A 17,946-nucleotide genomic window follows, 5' to 3' on the forward strand; every position below is an offset into this window, starting at 1 on the left:
GGGCCCTATTAGTCAAAGTTTCCACCATCGGCTTTGATCTCTCTCTCTCTCTCTCTCTCTCTCTCTCTCTCTCTCTCTCTCTCTCTCTCTCTCTCTCTCTCTCAGAGCAACAAAGTTCTCAAAGATTTAGTTGGATTCTTAGTTTAATAACTTTCACTCTGAAATGTTACTGGGTACCATTCCCTGACGAATAATTATTTGTATTTATCTGATGTAAAACGTAATCTGGAAAAACATTGCTTATGTTTGACTTGTTATCTTAATTTGGTGTCCCTATACATGGTATTACTGAAATTCAACTATTCTTTTCGTTTTAGGAACGATCTGTTGAAGCATCTTGTCGATATCAATACCCAACAATAATTCAAAACTACCCAAGACAGACGTTGTTATTCCCAGATAATTCGACAATTAAAGGGAACGTTTTAACCTTATCAAAACTACAATAAAAAATATACATCGTCTTTCTTTTCCCTCCAACAGAGACGAATTCCAGATTTGAGCGTCAGGAATGCTGACCTTTCTCCCAATCATTCATCTTCGGCCCTTGCCGTTGGGTAATGCCAGCCCCAATTCCTCGAATGTTGAGCAGGAAGATTCCTGGAACTTCCTGCCGCTTCGCCTGAAACACTGCACTCACGTGGGGCCACCCACTCTCACATTTACTGGCCCAAGATAAAAAAAAATGTAATTATCTATTAATTCATCTATTATTTCCAGAGGTACACTGCGTTGGTGCAACGCATGAAAAAGCGTGACACATGTAAAAAGAGATTGATCCATTCTAAAAAAAGAGAAAGTATATATTTTTCACGTAAATATTCATTTCCTTTCCCAAAGAAAGGAATTTCACTTTCCATTCACTTTCTCCTCTCGATCGTCACTACAAGGCAATCCAAAGAAAAAGGACATCAAAAATATACATGTACTCTTCTAGCCGTAGGGCTGGTTAGGCCGTGCAACATTTTTAAGGCTATAAAATTTAATGTAGTCTTCTCTTTAATGAAGAATAGCCTGCGGGGCCCCGTCCACCATTAGCCAACTCCCCCCCCCCTCTCTCTCTCTCTCTCTCTCTCTCTCTCTCTCTCTCTCTCTCTCTCTCTCTCTCTCTCTCTCAATAGCTTAACAGTAAAAGTGAGTAAAACACAAATAATAAAACAATGGAGAGAGAGAGAGAGAGAGAGAGAGAGAGAGAGAGAGAGAGAGAGAGAGAGAGAGAGAGAGAGAGAGAGAGAGACTCCTCTCTCTCTCTCTCTCTCTCCAGCTTAACTCTCTCAATAGGTTAACAGTATAAAAGTGAGAAAAACACAAAATAAAACAATGGAGAGAGAGAGAGAGAGAGAGAGAGAGAGAGAGAGAGAGAGAGAGAGAGAGAGAGAGAGAGAATGCTTACAGTGATAAACTTCCACTTTAGCAGGTTTGGGCAATCGATAAACAACCCAGAGGACAATAAACAAACACTGTGGTGGGCAAACAGGAGATTTTCCTCGTTCGCTGATGAGGGAAACCTTTTCTTTTTCTTCCTCACCTTTCTTTAGAAAAGTCTGTTGCCGTCAGATCGAGCTAAAAGAAATATATAAAGACACGGAAGTATGAACTCCCATTTCTTGGGCCTTGGATGAAGATTCCGGATCCTTCTGTTGAACGATTAAAGAATCTTTTGACAATACGTAACTACAGCAAAGGAAGTATAAGCTGAAGATTCAGTATCACTACGTAAAACATTAGATCCCTTACTAGTGAGCGTGCAATTACCTTGGTTTTCCAAATGAATTCCATTGCTTTATCACTGTCTAACCAATCTTGTAGTTTTCATGATGCCAAGTGAATCCATTAAGAATTTCAGAACACTTCAAATATTCCAGAATGGGTCTTGCAAGGAATGACCACTTACAATTCACGGGCGAAGAAAAAAAAATATTTTGCCCAAAAGTCATCACAAAGGAGGATGAAAAAATCAAATTTATCATCCAATCATCGAGTTCAAATGCCTTGTGATTATTTTTTGCTTGTTTGTTCAATTCGCTGTTCGTATTTTACACGTTAATCATCAATTACGACAAATCCACGTGAAACTCCAATTCGTGGCGAAAGTACTGCAGTATCCCCTCATCATTTAGGACCAAAGATTAATCATAAGAAAGGATTAGTCACGAGAAGATCGATGAGACGCAACGGGCTGGGAATCTATCAATCTCTTAAAATGAGTTCTGTTTACATAAACAAACACGAGAGCTCTCTCGCGTACACACGATCGAGTCTCTGGCTAAATCATTGGCTGTTCCTACTACCATCTTCTGAAGGACGAGAGAAAGAGTAATTTCTTCATATTCGCCAAATCTTTCCTTTTAGTGTATATGACAATTTGCAAAAGAAGTAAGCAAAGAGTGCTTTGTGGAATGGGAAACAGAGCCTTACTACGGATCTTAAAAACAAAGATTGATTTGCAGGATAGGAAATCTTAAAAACAAAGATTGATTTGCAGGATAGGAAACAAAGCCTTACTACGGATCTTAAAAACAAAGATTGATTTGCAGGGTAGGAATCAAAGTCTCCCTAAAGATCTTACTCAGGTATTTCATAGGGCAAAGACCTCCGCTCTCCTTTCACGGGGAAAGACGAAATCTCTAAGTGGAAGAGAATGTTGGCTCCGAAGCCGCGACAAATAATGATGCCTATTAGCATCGATTTTGACCACCTCTCTCTCTCTCTCTCTCTCTCTCTCTCTCTCTCTCTCTCTCTCTCTCATTTTGAACCTCAGCTACGCCTCCGTTATGCAACGATCTTAGGAACAGAATCTTGAAACGTCGAAACGAATAAAAATAAATAAAAAACTTTTACCCATCCAAACTGAAAAATAAAATATTCTGTATAATTAGCAAAACAAAAACAGCCTTTTTACATAAACAAAAACAAGAAGAGCCACAGTAGTGGCTTATTAGCGGCGTAATTAGGCGTAATTCGGGCAATAACTACAGGCTCTCATTACATGAAGTGGACAAAAACAATATCAAGGAGACTCGTGATGATACGAGCATTTAGTCACAAGCTTCTCTGTCATAATGACAAAGTTTGTTCATTATCTCTTGTCGTAAAGAGAAATAAAAGGTATATCCAAAATATTAAAAACATTGACTGCAGTTATATTATAAATAAGAGTGTACTTGTTCTAATCTCGTTCTGAATAGGTTTAATGATGAATGTAGTTTTTGAGAGCAAATGCGTCAAGTGACTTCAAGGAAGTATTAATTGGCCTGTGTTCAAGGAAAGCAGCAATAATTCTCCCATTATACACACGCATACACACACACATATAATATATATATATAATATATATATATATATATATATATATATATATATATATATATATATATATATATATATATATATATATATATATATATATATATATATATATATAGAGAGAGAGAGAGAGAGAGAGAGAGAGAGAGAGAGAGAGAGAGAGAGAGAGAGAGAGGTACATAACACATAACACACTTCCCGTGCACTATGCAAAAACAGTAATAAAAATAAGACATGCCTTTTTAAGCTAAACATGTTAATTTAGGAGCCGATGACAATGACAGAATGAATGTCAGGTTTTCTCTGCATACAGTTTAACTCCGTTCATATATATATATATATATATATATATATATATATATATATATATATATATATATATATATATATATATATATATATATATATATATATATATATATATATATATATAAACGTGACAAAAATTGACAACACCTCTTTGAAAACACCACCACTTCCCAGTAATTTTTCAAACGATAAACGACAAAACTTTGAGTGAGAGTTTCATGAGACATTTATGCAATTCAAGAATACGTCACTGGAGAACGAAAATAAACCCACACGCGCATGCGCAATTCAACCTCCGTCGTCGATTCAAACGCTTCAAAACAGCTTCTCCACGAGACCCCCGGATGCCCAGTTTTGTCTACCACGGCGAAGAAAAGGAATAGACAGAGGAGTGGATAGGACGCAGAGATGCATCAGGAACAAACTGCGCAGAGGAAAAACTGGGGGGAGAAAGAGACAGAAGGAACGGAGCGCCCCCAGATCCATCACTCCAGCAGGAGACATATTTCTGACGCGCCCCTCTGGAGACCAGCCACGCATTTCCGAAAAAGACCAACCACTTCGTGATATTCGGAGAGGTGTGTGTGTGTGTGAGAGAATGCACAAAATTCTGAGGGAGAGGGGGCTTCTCTCTCTCTCTCTCTCTCTCTCTCTCTCTCTCTCTCTCTCTCTCTCTCTCTGTCCTTAAGCATGTTTCTTTAAAAAACCGTATGAATTCATAAGTAGACACAATCTTAAGGATGATGAGTTGAAAGCGATCTTTTTCCTCAAGACGCCTCAGTGAGAGAGAGAGAGAGAGAGAGAGAGAGAGAGAGAGAGAGAGAGAGAGAGAGAGAGAGAGAGAGAGAGAGAGAGAGCTCGGTTAATACAGCTAAAATTAAATAAACTAACTTAAAAACACCCTGCAAGAACGAAATACAGAAGCAGAACTGGAAAAAGGGCAATAATAATAATAATAATAATAATAATAATAATAATAATAATAATAATAATAATAATAATAATAATAATAATAATAATAATAATAATACCACCACATACCGAACCCTTAATAACGCTGGCACAAGACTCGGTAATAAATGGAAAAAGTGAGATTGTTTTGTTTTAGGCGAAATGCCAATACCAGACTTCCTATTCTGGCAATGGAAAATTATTTCTCTCGCCTTACCAAATATTTATTGAAAGAAAAAAGTGCTTATTTAATTGGGTGAAGATTTTGCTCAAATGACAAAAAGAAACGTAGTGAAGGATAATTTAAAATGAAAGTGGTATTCCCAATTGGGGGAGAGAGAGAGAGAGAGAGAGAGAGAGAGAGAGAGAGAGAGAGAGAGAGAGAGAGAGAAGGGTAACTTATTTTCAAAGAAGATTCGCAAAAAACAGTAGATTAGAGAGAGAGAGAGAGAGAGAGAGAGAGAGAGAGAGAGAGAGAGAGAGAGAGAGAGAGAGTGCTGGGTCGATGAGATGAAGGTGAGAATGGCTTTAAATGCTTTAACACCTAGAAGTGCAAGACTTCTTGAGTGTAGGGGACAGACACACCCCTGATGAGCTTCCGTGTAGATATCTGGAGTTGCTGATGATGTGGAATTTTCCTCCATAGGAATTCTTCCTTCATTCAGGAATTCAGGACGAACATTGCTATGAGTTGGGTCTTTTTAGTATTTTTCAAGCAGTACACCTAACTACATAAGAATGAGATTATATATATATTATATATATATATATATATATATATATATATATATATATATATATATATATATATATATATATATATATATATATATATATACATACATATATATATATAGTATACTTATGTGTACGCGAGTTCTTGCAAACTCACGAATCTGTTACGTAAATAAATCTGCAAATATATTCATGAATATGACAAGAGAATTTTGAGAAGAAAATTACGAGCCACAAATTCCATACAATCAATAACTACAAATTCATTTCGAATATAAAAATGGACGCAAAAATGTTACGGCAGTTTCAATAACCCTTAGGAGCAAGGGAAAAAGGTCCTATAAGTAATTTGTTCACACATCATTTCGTGTTCGGCTCAAGAACAAGACAATAAGAGAATCAAAGGTTTTAGGAATTCATAGAAAATAAAAAAAAGAGAATCATAGGTGTTAGGAATTCATAGAAAATAAAAAAAAGAGAATCATAGGTGTTAGGAATTCATAGAAAATAAAAAAAAAGAATCATGGGTTTTAGGAATTCATAGAAAATAAAAAAAAGAGAATCATAGGTGTTAGGAATTCATAGAAAATAAAAAAAAAGAATCATGGGTTTTAGGAATTCATAGAAAATAAAAAAAGAGAATCATGGGTTTTAGGAATTCATAGAAAATAAAAAAAAAAGAATCATGGGTTTTAGGAATTCATAGAAAATAAAAAAAAAGAGAATCATGGGTTTTAGGAAGAAAATAGAAAAAAAAAAAAAAAGAATCATGGGTTTTAGGAATTCATAGAAAATAAAAAAGAATCATGGGTTTTAGGAATTCATAGAAAATAAAAAAAAAGAGAATCATAGGTTTTAGGAATTCATAGAAAATAAAAAAAAAGAGAATCACAGGTTTTAGGAATTCATAGAAAATAAAAAAAAGAGAATCATAGGTTTTAGGAATTCATAGAAAATAAAAAAAAGAGAATCATAGGTGTTAGGAATTCATAGAAAATAAAAAAAGAATCATGGGTTTTAGGAATTCATAGAAAATAAAAAAAAGAGAATCATAGGTGTTAGGAATTCATAGAAAATAAAAAAAAAAAAAAAAAAAGAATCATGGGTTTTAGGAATTCATAGAAAATAAAAAAAGAGAATCATGGGTTTTAGGAATTCATAGAAAATAAAAAAAAAAGAGAATCATATGTTTTAGGAATTCATAGAAAATAAAAAAAAGAGAATCATAGGTTTTAGGAATTCATAGAAAATAAAAAAAGAGAATCATGGGTTTTAGGAATTCATAGAAAATAAAAAAAAAAGAGAATCATATGTTTTAGGAATTCATAGAAAATAAAAAAAAGAGAATCATAGGTTTTAGGAATTCATAGAAAATAAAAAAAGGAGGATCACAGGTTTTAGGAATTCAAAGAAAATATAAAAAAGAGAATCATGGGTTTTAGGAATTCATAGAAAATAAAAAAAAGAGAATCATGGGTTTTAGGAATTCATAGAAAATAAAATAAAAAGGTCTTGAAATTAAAATAAAACTAAACTGACTAAGGATTACAGGATTATCTACGGGTTCTCAAAGTGATATTGGCGATGTTTGTGTGACCATGTGTAGACTTCTGAAGCTTACAAATTCGGTATCACATGATCTCACATTTTCCAACATCTTGTAGCAGGCAGCTGCTAAAAAAAAAAAAAAAAAAAAAAATTAGCCAATTTCGGAGGATAATTTGAAGCCATAAGTATTCTTGCTCTTCAGACACCGCAGCCAACGCTATTAATTCGCTTCTGTTCTCCGAATAAGGATATGATTAATTGCCTAGAGCTATCTTTAGCGACTGAAGCTGAAAGATATCAGGAAACCTGTCACTGGAGGAAATAATGGCGGTCCCAGAAAAGTCTAATAATGAACTTCACTCTACAGATCTCTCTCTCTCTCTCTCTCTCTCTCTCTCTCTCTCTCTCTCTCTCTCTCTCTCTCTCTCCACGTAACTAATTAAAACTAATTAAGTACGTAGATCAGTTACCATTCCTCCGAACCCCAAGAAATGATGGAGCAGCCGGCGTTCCGTGAATAACGCTACCTGGAATTTTTTTTTTTTTTTTTCCAGCCATCGCGAATTTCAGACCAAGATATCCCGTCGTGATGGCAACGGGTTTTGCCTTGGCGAATAGGAGGAACTCTCTCTCTCTCTCTCTCTCTCTCTCTCTCTCTCTCTCTCTCTCTCTCTACACACACCAGCAGAAGCATGACCCCCGACCTTTGAAATACCTACGATGCAAGAGAGAGAAGGATGCGGCAACTGCAATCCCTTGTCTCTCTCTCTCTCTCTCTCTCTCTTTCTCTCTTTTTTGGTATATCCCTCTCCCTTTCAACAGATCTGCCTTGTAAGTTTTAATTTTGAGACTGACGATTTCTCTCTCTCTCTCTCTTTCTTTCTCTCTCTTTTGGCATCTCTCTCTCTCTCTCAATATCTCTCTATATCTGATAAGCTTTCATTTTCATATAAAAAATTCCTCTCTCTTTCTCTCTCTCTCTCTCTCACCGTATCTATCTTTCTTATAAGCTTTCATTTTCATATACGCGATTACTCGCCTCTCTCTCTCTTTCTCTCTCTCTCTCTCTCTCTCTCTCTCTCTCTCTCTCTCTCTCTCTCTCTCTCTCTCACTCTCTCTCTCTCCGTATCTAATTTTTCTCGTAAATTTTCCTTTTCATACTGATCATTTCTCCCCTATCCAAGAAAATATACCTGAGGATAGTTATACAATCATATTAACTCGCCTATGGGAAAAATACACCTAAAAATAATAATAATAATAATAATAATAATAATAATAATAATAATAATAATAATAATAATAATAATAATAATAAAAAGCCCAATCAAAATGACGTTACGAAATACAAAAGAATTAAAAAAAATCTCAGAAATTCAAAGTAAAAGATTTGCTCTGCGTCTCGAGATAAGAGAAAACATCATAATGGTCTAACCTCCACGCAACGTTTCTGATAACAGAAAAAGGATGAGATCAATAATGACCCCCAACTCCTTTCAACACCCCACCCCCTATACCCTCCCCTAACCAACAAATACGATACGATTGACGCGACACGAAATGATATCATTCACGCTATATATATATATATATATATATATATATATATATATATATATATATATATATATATATATATATATAATATACCTGTTTTATACGAAGATGAAAAATGAAAAATACGCAGAAGGAACGAGAATACGCACACGTGGCGGTGAAAAATGAGAAATGGAAAAGGAAAAAAAAAACAATAACGCATCGTACCGAAGGATGCGCAGGCGTAACCTTTCGAGAGAGAGAGAGAGAGAGAGAGAGAGAGAGAGAGAGAGAGAGAGAGAGAGAGTGTGTGTGTGTGTGTGCGCGCGCACGACAGTGAAAAAAAAGAGATATTGCGTAGAGCCGGAGAAGCACCAACTAATAGCAACTTGTATTGTCAGGCACTATACACCGATCAATCTTGACGTTTTAAGAAAAGCTGCACAAGTCAAAAAAAAAACACACACCCACACACGCATATTATGTCTCTACTTGTCGATGTCCAACATTTTCCTCACCCTAATCTCTTTACGTGAGCAGAGACGCGTAGGAGCGAAAGCGTTCGTAGGCGCTTCAATAGCGAGTGGTTATTTATAGAAAATTAAATTCCATATCTGTCAGTCATCTCCTGCGGGTTTTGTATTGTGAACGACTTCTATATTTGTCAGACCTCTCGAAAGGATTTTTTTTATCTTTAAAAATAGCGGGAATAATATCGAGGAACTGAAACGATAGGTTAGGTAAGCAGCCACAGAGAGAGAGAGAGAGAGAGAGAGAGAGAGAGAGAGAGAGAGAGAGAGAGAGAGAGAGAGAGACTGCAACCAGTTACCTGGATGAAGAAATTGTATACAAACAAGAGAATATTCGGGCGCACAACTTCATTTTTGGTAGATAAAATTTATGGCATAACAGCTGATGCTAGAGGAATATTTGTCGGTGCTTATGTGAAAACACTTACTATGTATGCCTAATACATACACACACACATACGTATATATATACACACAACACATATATACATATATATACTATATATATATATATATATATAGACAACACATATATACATATATATACATATACATATATATGTGTATAATCCTACATAAAAGCCATTACTTTAGACATATACCTTAATGTCTCATTAACGACTTTCAATTGCTGCCTTGCAATTACCGGTAAGTGTTATTTTAATTTCTCTAAAAGGACTGAGAAATCCTGTGTCACGCCCATTCTTCCGCGTCCATGAGAATTCTGGGTGATCACTTTGCCGATACACGAATATATTTTAGCAATTTTACACAATTTTCCAATTTTTTCCCAACAACATTTCTAATAATTTTTTTATTTACGCAATATATTCTCTTAAGTCATTCTTAATAAAATAATTTCTTCAGGGTATCATTCCTGACAAAATTCTTAAAAGATATGGACTGAGTAGCGTGACACTTAACAGTAATTCTTAAAGGCTGCAAGTGTTTACTGCAATGGTCCAATCAATTTTAATTAAAATTTGCAAGAAATATTTAGAACCTGACACAACAACACGTCTTATAAAAATGCGTTTCTCACAACAAGCAAATGTCTAGCAAGCAAACCGATTTCAATCACTTATTTGCATGTTATCGAAGTGTGTGAGTCTCTTTCCCTTCTGTAAAGCATGAGTACTTGCAATGCTTGTAAAAGCCAATGCTTGTAAATAGCAGGAAAAGCTGCTCCTGCGATGACTTTCCACTCACAGAGTAATTTGTAATGCAGGCAGTATTCATGAGAGTGTAACAGTAATCACAAAATAGGATCAAGTAATTATTTGAAGACAAAAAAAAAAATAAAAAAAGGCCTCGACAGGATTTCCACTGAAAGCGGACATTTCATCGAAACCCACTTTCATAAAAATACGGACAGTAACGGTAATCATAAAATAGGATCGAGTAGTAATCTGAAGAAGAAGAAGAAGAAGAAAATTTTCTCTACTGGATCGTCACTGAGAGTGAACATTTCATCGAAGAACAAAGTTTAATAATTTCTGAACCAAATAACCAGAATTGGGTCAGAGAGAGAGAGAGAGAGAGAGAGAGAGAGAGAGAGAGAGAGAGAGAGAGAGAGAGAGGGGGGTGTTTCGAAGGCGAGTTTCACGAGCGTACTTGTGACGTTTGTTGGTCACAAAGGTGCAATCTAAGACCGTCCCAATTAAGGGAAAATCCATCCCAGGATATGTAACGGCGTCATACAAGGGCATTAACGACGTTATGTACAAAATTTATATCGTAAACCAGTTACGGTTTCGACGCGGAATTAATCCTGCACATTCCAAGACGCCTGACAAAGAAAAGTGATCTTTTACAACACGATTCTGTAATACAATTTTGCTGAAAAAATCTTATAATTTTTTTTCCTTCGCTGCATATTATTTGGATAGGATTCTATGTCCACCTGATAACGTCTGAAAATGATTATTTAATTCCTTTAATCTATACCTATACTCAACATCGAGTATCGAATTTAGGGCAAAGGCCAAGCGCTGGGATCCCTGAAGTCATTCAGCGCTCAGACGGAAATTGACAGTGGAAAGGTTTGAAAGGTGTAACAGGAAAACATCAAAGAAGTTGCACTATGAATCAATTGTTTGAAGAGGGTTGAGGAAAGTAAGATGGAAGAAAGTGAATATGAATGGAGGTAGAATAAAAGGAATGAAAGAGGTTGCTGAAAAGATTCTTAAGTAATGCCTACAGTGCACCGCAAGGGGTGCACTGGCGGCGCTACCCAGCCTACGGAGGCTATACCCAACACAAGAAGTCAGGCTGCAGAGAAAATCACTGCTAAATTTACCGAGTCTGGATCACAAATAATCCCATCAAACCGCCCCCCCCCCCGATAACAGCTTTCTTTTCTTTCGGCATCATCAGTATGATAATGTTGGTCTTGGAACTTCCTATCTAACCCCCTCCCCCCTCTTGACCCCTCCCTCCTGAACTTTTCTTCCAGAACACTTTCACTCCACGAATTTTTCCTCACCCCTGATTACTAAATCCTTCGTCGCCCTCCCTGCCTTTTCATCTGAACTTTTCTTCCCGAATACTTTTCCAATCATTTTTTTTTCTTCCTCTCTCTCTCTCTCCTACTATACTATACACCTATCTTCACCATCCTTTTCTTCCTCCGAGAATCTCTTTCCTCGCTGTCTTCCCAGATCCTTCAGTCAGAACAATTTTTCTTTCTTTATCGACTCTTGATTTCTATCATCTTTGCTTGCAATCTGGTGCAGAGACCGGAGCTTTCTTGGGAGGGCTCGTTCGCAACGATGAAAACTTGCTTTAAAGCGCTACTGCTTTGAGGGTTCCTTGCTGGTGCTTGTATCGCGTTTATGGACGTATTTACTTATCGCTTCGTTGATTGATAATTGCTATTGGTTTTCGTCGCTTTTGGAATATTCCCATTCTTCTCCCGGGCACTTTGCTTCGAAGGCTTATGCCTCTATAGGCTTGTTCTAAACGACTGTGCATAATTTCAACATTTAAGTAATATTAATGTTATTGCTAACTCTTTCATTTTTCTTTTCCGAACTAATCAAGGATTAGAAAGGCGAATTGGGCAAAGGTCTGCATTCTGCATCAATCACAGAAGCAATTACGGGGCATCAGCTTCACAACTGGTGCTGGTACAATCTCTTCGAGTGGCATCAAATTCACACGATTCGCAACGACCAAGCGACCAGTTTTCTGAATCTACACAATCGGGCAATACGGCAAACACCATGTATACTACAACAAATATGTACTCAAAGAAAGGAACTTGCTCCAGAATCTCGCCCTCAGATGACAGAAGGAACACAATAATATCTACATGGCATTAAGTTCTGACTCGACATAATGTAAGTATGTAACTTACTGTGCCTTAAATGTTTTAACGTTTGGATTGCATATATAGTAATGCATTACTATGCATGCTTTTTCTTTGACTTTATTTTTTATCATTTCGTTTAGTTCCTTGAATAAGTATTAGTTTAAGCTGGTAGGTCGTACCATTCACTTTTGGTAATTGTTCAGATGTTAACTTTGTACTGACGCTCTTCTCTCAATTGTCCTATATTTGTTTTGGTCCCATATATATAAATATAAATATACACATATATTGTGTATATATATATATATATATATATATATTTATATATATATATATTTATAAATATATATATTTATATTTATTTACATATATATGTGTGTGTGTGTATGTATATTTATCTATAAAAAAAATAAAATAACAACCAATACCGAAAAAACTTAGCAACAATGACAGGAAAACTCAGAAAAATTCTTCAGGACTGTCAAAGACAAAAAGCTCCACGAAGATATGGGGTTACGAGACAAAACTCGAAGACAGGGAGGGAGTTCGACAAGTAAGACATACAGACGCAAGGTACAAGTAAGATTCGAGATAAAAGTAAGATTCGAGATGAAGGTAAGATTCGAGATACGGACTTGGGAGAGGTTTGTTTTTGGGGGTGGCGATCCCAGACAAGATAGAGATAAAATAAGACTCATCACAAGATCGAGACTTGAGATACGAACGTAGGAGTTTTGTTGAGAGATGGAGATCTGACGAGATGTAGGCGAATGGCTTTTTAGCGAGATCAGTACCAGGAGATGAGTGCGAGAGAGATGTTTTGAAAGAGATCTTTTAAGAGATGGAGATATGCGAGACTTGTTACTGGATGGAGATTTTAAAAGATTTTTAATGAGGATTTAGACAATACATAGGGGGCGAAAGAGGCGTGTTGAACGACGATGACGGCTAATGAGATAAAATTGGAATAAGAAATGTGAAAGAAAACTAAAGAAATATGAGATTCATCATGGATTTGGTGGCCCGAAAAGGCACGAAAAAAAGGTGAGATAAAATCGGAATAAAAAAATAAAAGAAAACAAAAGGAATATGAGATTCTGCATGTACCTGGAGCCCTGAAAAGGCACGAAATAAAAAAAGTGAGATAAAACTGGAATGAAAAAAAATAAAAGAAAACAAAAAATATGAGATTCTACATGTATCTGGAGCCCTGAAAAGGCACGAAATAAAAAAGGTGAGATAAAACTGGAATTAAAAAAAAAATAAAAGAAAACAAAAGAAGTATGACATTTTACATGTACCTGGAGGCCTGGAAAGCCACAAAAAAAAAAAAAAGAAGATTATGAGGTAGAGCCCCTTATTAGTGAAAAAGGTAAACATCTGCCATAAAGGGAGGTAGGGAAACCCCCTTCCAACGACACAGCGGCAGGAGAAGAAATAGACAGAGACCGAATGAAGGCAGATAATGAGAACCAAGATTTCGGAGGGAAGGGGAGTTGGGGGGGGGGCTAGAACGAGACAAGATAGTGGAAAAGGAGAGACCTGGATCCGATGGAGGTAGGCGAGATGAATGTAGATGAGATGGGGCTGGAAGAAGAAGAAGAAGAGGAAGAAGAAGAAGAAGAAGAAGAAGAAGAAGAAGAAGAAGAAGAAGAAGAAGAAGAGGAAGAAGATCCTGAAGAAGGAGAGAAGAGGAAGAAGATGGAGTTAATAATAAATGAGACTTTGGGTGTGATGGAGTTAATAATAAATGTGCGCGCCTGGTTGAGAGAGAGAGAGAGAGAGAGAGAGAGAGAGAGAGAGAGAGATCCGCACCTGGGCACCATAAATTTCGTCCCCTTTCTCTATCCTTCCTCTTCTATTTCCCCTCTCATTCCCCTCATCCTGATAATCTCCTTCCTCTACCCATTTTTTTTTTCTCCTTTCGTACATTCCAAAGGTTTCCTCTGCATGGGCGCCATATATATGCTTCCCCTTTTTTCTCTCTATATTCATCTTTATTGCTCTGTTTACCAACACCCGTTTCCTTTTAGTCCAGCTAGCTCTCTCTCTCTCTCTCTCTCTCTCTCTCTCTCTCGCTCTCTCTTTCTCTTTCTCGTTTCCAGCGAACGTATGTACCTGATCTTTTCTCTCTCTCTCTCTCTTTTCAGCAAACGTATATACCTACTTTCTTTCTCTCTCTCTCTTTCTCGTGTCCAGCAAACATATGTACTTTCTCTCTCTTGTTTCCAGTGAACATTTGTACCTGATCTCTCTCTCTCTCTCTCTCGTTTCCAGCAAACATATGTACTTTCTCTCGTTTCCAGTGAACATTTGTACCTGATCTCTCTCTCTCTCTTTCTCTCTCTCTCTCGTTTCCAGCAAACATATGTACTTTCTCTCTCTCGTTTCCAGTGAACATTTGTACCTGATCTCTCTCTCTCTCTCTCTCTCTTTCTCTTTCTCTCTCTCTCTCGTTTCCAGCAAACATATGTACGTACTCTTTCTCTGTCTCGTTTCCAGCAAACATACCGTATGTACCTGCTCTCTCTCTCTCTCTCTCTCTCTCTCTCGTTCCCAGCAAACGTATGTACCTGAGACGTGAACCTACACCAAGTCTTCGTAGTGTGGAACAGCTGGGGAGGCTCCGAGGCAAATTGCCCCATCTAATACATGTGCCACTTTTCCATTCCTTGCTCTATTAGTCATCGCCTTTCGGAACATTTTTATTCGTATTGACATCCCTTCCCTCCGGAATGGCGGCTCCCCACGGCGTTTTTTATATCATCATCATACTCTTCAAATTTTTCATTTCCCGCGGATTTACGACGGGCGGAACGGGGAAACCGAGCGAGCAATGGGATTTCTTCTCTTCTTCTTCTTCTTCTTCTTCTTCTTCTTCTTCTTCTTCTTCTTCTTCCGTCCGTCCGCGGGAAAGTGTTGACAATGATTCTGAGGAAATGGCGAAAACTGAATCTTACATTTGTGCAAAGACGTCAGCAGTTAACAGCGATGTAATTCTAGTGGTCGTGACGAAGCGTAATTCTAATACTAAAATCATCTTATTGGAGAAACAAATCTTAGGTAATTCTCGCGGTTCTGATGTATATTAACTGTGAATACTAAAATGATCTTATTGGAGAAACAAATCCACTGTTATGTATGTGTACAAAAATATCCGAAAATAAAACATATTTGCACAAATATAATTAAAAACAAAGCTAAACAGAGAGCTTTAGAGAGTAAGTACAGATTCTCTTAAAGCTCTCAATTCAGCCTTATTTTTAAATCCAACTGTACAAATGTATATTTCATTTTTAAATATATTTGTACAGATACATAACTGTGGATTTGTTTCACCATATTAATTCCCATGCTACTACGAGTATTTATTAATTGAAAATCTTGTTATTTTGGCCCCAAAAACCGTGTCAGCTTAATCCTAAAAATAGTCAAATCCACCTCGCCCTTTCAGACAACACCCCCGAAACAAATGGCTGAAATCTGTTTTGAATATGTGACTTGAAACCTTACGCTCACACAGAAAGATTTAGATTAACTACGATTATCTCCAGTTTCTCCCTCCTATCCACCTTTTCTTCACCTTTTCTTCTTCCACCATTCGTTTCTTCACCTTTCACTTCTGCTAATTTCTTTTTACTCCTCTATTCCTTTATTTAAAACCTTAAAATCACGCTGAAGTAATGACAAAGAATGTTGATTGCATTAAACCCAAATTCCACACTTTCAAGAAGAAATGGTATAAAGACCCCTAATGAGTTCCTCTTTTTTTCCAGCGATCAAGGGAAATATAACTGCAAGGCGATGGAACTGAATAACGAACAAGGGGAAGTGAGGCTGTTCTGAGGGGAAGTGAGGCTGTTCTGAGAGGAAGTGAGGCTGTTCTGACAGCAGGTGCAGAATCTGTTAATCTGCTGGTTTTCTCGAATTAGGCCGAAGAGACAGGAGTCGATAATAATCAATCCTTGCCACAGCAGGGAACAAGGAGAACGGATCTAGGAAGAGTAGTGCATAGTCCCACGACGAAGGGACCTACTGACATGCCCTTTTTTTGTGTGGAGAGAGAGAGAGAGAGAGAGAGAGAGAGAGAGAGAGAGAGAGAGAGAGAGAGAGAGAGAGAATCAAGTACATACGTTTGCTGGAAACGGGGGTGGAGAAAGAAAGTAGGTATATACGTTTGCTGAAAGAGAGAGAGAGAGAGAGAGAGATCAGGTACATACGTTCGCTGGAAACAAGAGAGAGAGAGAGAGAAAGAAAGAGAGATCAGACCCATAAATTTGCTGGAAACGAGAGAGAGAGAGAGAGAGAGAGAGAGAGAGAGAGAGAGAGAGAGAGAGAGAGAGAGAGAGAGAGGTTGCATGAATTAGGGACAGGAAAAATCCAGAAAAAATTTACTACATTTCCCCCGGGGGAATTAGGGTATTTTATCTCAAAAGGAACAACGACTTACGTAACACTAGCATATAAAATAAGGCACATTCATCGTACCTCTTTTATTTTTTTCAACCTTTAGAGGAAAGAGCATCGAGAAATATACTACAGAGCCACTGACATATTGGATTACCTTCGATTCAGTTCTGTCAGGGAGGAGAACGACAGAGGCGCCTAACAATAAGAAAGTGAATATTCAAACTGGGAGAGACTTGGTCAGACTGAAATTCAGAGTAGAGAGCCTTCTTTAAACAAGTTTCGAAATGCGATCAATTCTGTTTCAGACTGAAGGCGGAGCAGTTACATCCTCTGAAAAAGATGAAAAGTCAAAAGAACAATATAAGATTAACTAATGCGAACCGGAGTTCATTTGAAACCCTACCTACCGAACTATCGACTGGACCACTAACTACTCAAGATTATTCCCCTTTCAGCCATTCTGCAAAGGGACTATCTTTATATATATATATATATATATATATATATATATATATATATATATATATATATATATATATATATATATATATATATATATATATATATATATACATATCAAGACATCCCATTCTGCGCGGGGATATCCAATCCTTTAAGGAATATCCTGCTCGAAAAAGAATACCTGTCTGTAAATATAGGTACCAAATTCGGTACTACTATAGTGTGACATCTACCATCCATTTTCTACACATGACCTCTCAGGGGCTAGTACCAAACACGGCGAAACAGTGTAGGCGAGTCACTGTTTCGCCGTGTTTAGTACTAACTAGCCCCTGGGGGATCAAATAGTCTTGTATATAGTCTGAATAAAATAGTTGCCACAGACCTTAATTGGGTTGTTTGTAGACAGCATCCTAATTGTTAGTAGGTCGCGAATACCTCGATAGATTATCATAGATCAAAGGTGACCCACCTGAATACTTTTCACAAAAACAGCAGCAACGAACAGAAGGGGGGGGGGGCCGAGTGCTACAACATACCTAATCAACATAAGCTAAGAATGGAATAACAAAAATCCGCTCCCAATCTTTTTTATGGCCCCTAAGTTATGTATTTATGCATTGGTAAGAACGAGGCTCGACATTTTTACAATGGGGTTCAGAAATAAAGGCAATCAATTGGAAACAGAATATAAAAGGATTTATAGAATCTCTCTGGTTAATGAAGTAAGTAATCAAATGCCCGAATGTCAATATAGAATCTATACTTGCACGGGATAAATGAATGAATGATTAAATCAACAAAAACAAACCACTACACGAATTCCACTTATTCAGGGTTCTTAGT

The 17,946-nt window shown here is 37.0% G+C and overlaps 1 protein-coding gene across 1 annotated transcript in view; it reads right to left on the minus strand.

The window, feature by feature from the left end:
• The window catches only part of shakB (shaking B), a 723,747-nt gene that overhangs the window by 210,542 nt on the left and 495,259 nt on the right, over positions 1–17,946 (minus strand). The gene's annotated exons all lie outside the window — the stretch shown is intronic.

This window comes from Macrobrachium rosenbergii, chromosome 50 (genome assembly GCF_040412425.1).
Source record: "Macrobrachium rosenbergii isolate ZJJX-2024 chromosome 50, ASM4041242v1, whole genome shotgun sequence".
In the NCBI taxonomy this organism is placed as follows: domain Eukaryota; kingdom Metazoa; phylum Arthropoda; class Malacostraca; order Decapoda; family Palaemonidae; genus Macrobrachium; species Macrobrachium rosenbergii.